We start from the raw sequence: 4,659 nt of genomic DNA on the forward strand, positions 1-4,659 counted from the left end.
GTTAAGTCGTCGATGTTGAGGCGGAGGAGAAAACTGTGTAGAACTTCTTGTCTCGACATCCCGGAAACATGAGGTCCTCGTAGAGGTAGCTGTTGAGGTGCTCCCGAAGTCGAGATCTTCTCGTGGCTGGCCTAAAAATTACTAGTCAAGAAACTGAGGACTTGATCCCTGACAACTGCAAAAAGTGCGAGTCCATGGAGGAAGAAGGTCAGCTCCTTGACAGACTTTGGTGACAACCAAAGGCATGATCTTATTATCCCTTTATGTGCAGGACTAAGTCGGCGTCCGATCTTCAATAGTTGTCGTTGGAGATACGTGAGACTTCATAAAAGGTTGATCCATCTTCGACTTCGAGTCTCTGGTCTGAGTTGGGGACATCGTCGAACATGTAGGTTTGAAGTGGATGAGACAATAGAGCAAGAATTTTCAAACCTTTTTATAAAGCGGAGAGATAAGAATTTAGAAGTTTTGAGGAAGTAAGAGGAGTAGAAGCCATGCTTCCGAATAAAGAAAGAATTACTTCGTAAATAGTTTTTCCCAAGTACTTGTTTCCTAACTAACGTCCATGCTAACTAAGGTCTCCTACAGTCAGGATAGCTCTGATACCAGCTCTGTGGGGACCCCGGACTAACTGTCCGAAATACCCTGTTATGTATATAGTTCACTATCCCATGATCAGTGCGCCGTGAACACATAACCGAACTGATATCAAATTACACCATCCATTACAAAGCGGAATAAGAAAATTACAATAAGGTCACATGACCAATACTTACATAATAGCCTCGAAGGGCCTAACTAAACATCAGAGTAGCATCATCACTTCAACAGCGTAGAGCCCAAGTCATTTGCCATAACCCTACAGGCAACTGACTGGGAAGACGTTCCTAGCTCGCATAGACGTCGCCAACTCCTTCTTCATCCGTCGTGTTCCTCCAAGTCTGGCCAAGTAAATAGCCAGGGACAAAGCCGTGAGTACATTTGGAATTGTACTCGCAAACCATCAAGAAAGGTACTTTGCAAGAGTGCAAGATAACAAGTGCTAATCTACGATGACAAGAGGGAAGAGCTAATTTCACTAGTGGAAATAGCAGGGGGAAGAGAACCAGTTTCTCTTGTGGATATAGCATGTGGAAGAGACATAGTTTCTCTCATGGATATAGCATGCACAAGAGCGTCAGTTTCTCTTGTGGATATAGCATGCCGCCATCTCAATTGATGGGGACGCTTAGGAAGTTCTATGACATATCTATATCTTTATTGGAGATGAGGTAGCATAAGTCCATCTCAGTTGATGGAAATGCTAGAGGATTCCTATGACATACCTATATCTTTATTGAAGAAGATACTTCAAAATATACTTATGACATCTCTATATCTTTGTTAAAGAAGAGTTCCTCTTCAAGAAACATTTAGGAAAGAGTTCCCCACTTAGCCTTCATTTTTCCACGACCATCTCCATATGGTCGACACACGCCCCTTTTTCCGTACCCTTCTGGTACATCCAACACAACACTTTCTTTGCAAAGCATTTATCAAAACAAAACTCAAGCCCCGGTTAAGTATGGCCATTTCAACCCGTCCATAACCGTGGACACGGCTATTCGAATAGATTTGACTCTGCAGAGTTTGCACACTTTCCCCATAACTATCCGGATACCTATCGTGTGGGCATCATCCCCGCATAACAACATATGCCACGACGGATACCCGGACATAACCTTTCGCCCATCTCCACTGGCATGAGTCCTTCCCTGCGGGCTTACCCCTTCCCGGCACCCCGGCAGCATACCTCCTTTTGAGCGTATCTCCGGCGCCATGACAGAAGACCCTCAGTAATCGTCCGGCTATCGGTTTAGACAGTGTATTGCCTCCTCCAGAGCGCAACCCAGCGTCGGAGGTCATCGTGACCCTCCCTAGAGAGTTGTGAAGGGTGCTCCTGCCAGCTTCAATAATCTACGGGCTAAGCCCCGTCCCACACCAGGGTAGTGTGGTTGCGTGATAAAAAGCTGGGACGGCGAACACTTATACGCAGTGCTCCTTTTTAGAAACCATTTCCTTTTTCCCACAACACCACGGTTGCTCAACCAACCTCCATACACCACTTTCCCAAACATCTTTATCAAGATCCTTTGCTTTCATAAACCATACACTTGGGTTAACTCACCCAAGGTTTTCATAAACATTTACAACAAGGTAAACCTTGAGGGGTTCCCATCCTACAGTTTCATGAGAAGGAACTAATACAACACCATGGCCGAGGTGGAGGTCATCCCGCCGTGAGGGGTAGGTGTGAGTGGCACAAATAGGATCATACTTGCTTAAGGTAAGCATGTACTATGGCCACACAAGGAGGATTATACTTTCAGATTTGTGGTGCTAGAAAAACAACTTAGATAGTGGAGTATCACTATCCAACATACTCTCCAATGGGTACACGGCATACTCCTCTCAAGTTGAGAATACACCAAGATCATGACATTGATACCTCTATACTACAAAAGTGGTGGGTGTGGTGTAAGTCATTTTCTTGAGATGAGACATGCTCAAGTTGAGCATACAAGATAACCAAGTGGAATAGCACGGCCATGATACCATGCATCCCATAATCACAACGACAATAGTGGAGTATCACCACTAGGGAGTACTCCACTAGCAACCATACATATATGACAATAGTAAGGAGAACAACACACATAGAACCAAGGTGCTTTGGACATCAACAAATGACATCCAACTAGACACCGAATGAGAGGTCAAAAGATGGCTTGCCTTGGCTTATTCGTCCCTGCACTTCTTCAACTCCATCAATATAAGAATCCCAGCAACATAAATAAAATCCTCGTCCGATTCCACTTCTTCTTCTTCTCCGGAATTGTTCGCATCTATCGCCGGAAAATATAAAAGGAACACAATCAATCACATGGCATCAACAAGACAACATTCAACAATCAACAACTAATCATGCAGCCAAGGTATAACATACTAAGGACTTATAGATACCACAAAACAAATTTAAGAGTTTTAATTTAGAAAACCCCATTTATTTACCTAGTAGAGGCATGAGTGCATCACAACTTAGCAATTGCCTCTCTCGGTTATCACCATGGTATAAACCAATTATCCCCTGGTAGATAACATCATGAAGAGGACAAGAGCATTAGTTTGACATCACAAACATTCACAACATAATTTCAAACATTTTTGGAAAAGTAGAAATCGGTTTTCCTAATTTAATTTGCTCACTTAACACTATACAAAAATAGGAAGCAAACCATATACCACATCACTTGAAAACTTAAGCAAAACAAAAGAGCTAAAGTTAGGTTGCAGAGGTTTTGTTTTGCAAGCATAAAACAAAGGTTGCCCACCTCTACTAAAAAGAGTTGGTCAAGGGTTTTAAATAAACCGAAAAGTTTTGCTTCAACAATGCATATCACACATAAACATTACTAACAGCAACAAATATGTATGAACAGAGACTAATAATATTTTTCCTAGATAGCCAGTACTAATACAAGACTAACCCAAGTGAAATCACCCAAAAATATTAAACCTACAATTTTAGGAATTTCCTTGAATCTGACTGTACAGAAAACAAAATCTGTAAGCCATAAATCGTAGAAAAATCCTAAAAATATGAGGCCACTTGCATTTGAAAGGTAATTAAACAGAGATGCATACACAATTGGATTTGGGTTCATATTGATTCTGAAACTCTCACAAATGGATTGACAAGGTTACTGCTTGTTTTAACCATTTGCTTTAACTATGGAGTTGCAGAATAGATAAAGGTTTGAAACTTGTTTGATATGATTAAGAAAACATTCAGTAATCCTACAGAATTGGAATCACTCCATTCCGTTCAAAAATAGATTTTTGGTGATTTAAAAGCTAACAGCCATGTCTGCAGAACACACAGAACAAGTTTAATTCACCACAAATCGTACATAAATCATAAAAATATGAGGTCAGCTGCATCTGAAAGGTATTGAATAGGTGGTTCTTACCCAACTGGTTTCATTCAAAAATTCGTTCCCAAGATCCTGGTTAATTCGACAAAGTCAGATCTGACCAGATCTTGATCTGTGAACCATTTCAATTTTAGGAGGTCAATCGAAGTGAAACCACCGCCAAAATGAAGGTATTGAAGAGGGCTTTCACCCACAGTTGAGTTTGCTCAAAAACGTTTTGTAAAACGGGATGAATCAAACAAACAGTGATTCTGCATGTTTACAGAACTTTATTTACCTTGCAAAATCCGTAACGAATTTGAGGATGAGACCAACGGCAAGTTGTAGATCTTTTCAATACCTATCTGCGGAATTTGGAATCACTCGATTTGGATCTGCACACGAGTTTTGACGGATTTTACAAGTTTGTACCAGAATCTGAAACAGCAAGATAACAGAAATTACTGAAAGGTTTTGGACGAACTTTGCTCAAGAACTTCAGATCTGAGGATAGCTCAACCTTCTCCATGCTTGGACCAACATGCAACTGCATCAAGATCCAATCTTGTGAGAGGAGAAAGGAGAAATGGAGAGGGATTCAGCTAGGGTTAGGGGAGAAGAGAGTGAGAGGGAAGCTCTCATGGTGAGGGGAAGCTTGAGGAAGGAGGGAAACTTCATCTTGGTGGATTCCCATGGCCATGGCCGG

The 4,659-nt window shown here is 41.6% G+C and overlaps 1 long non-coding RNA gene across 1 annotated transcript; it reads right to left on the reverse strand.

The window, feature by feature from the left end:
* Nucleotides 1-2,064: 2,064 nt before the first annotated feature.
* Nucleotides 2,065-4,099, reverse strand: LOC127338763 (uncharacterized). The gene is made up of 3 exons (XR_007874492.2): nt 4,011-4,099; nt 3,052-3,127; nt 2,065-2,885 (listed from the first exon to the last, which is right to left on the reverse strand). It is a non-coding gene; the product is annotated as an uncharacterized lncRNA (long non-coding RNA).
* Between the last annotated feature and the right edge of the window lie 560 nt (nt 4,100-4,659).

This window comes from Lolium perenne, chromosome 6, assembly GCF_019359855.2.
Source record: "Lolium perenne isolate Kyuss_39 chromosome 6, Kyuss_2.0, whole genome shotgun sequence".
Taxonomy (NCBI): Eukaryota; Viridiplantae; Streptophyta; class Magnoliopsida; order Poales; family Poaceae; genus Lolium; species Lolium perenne.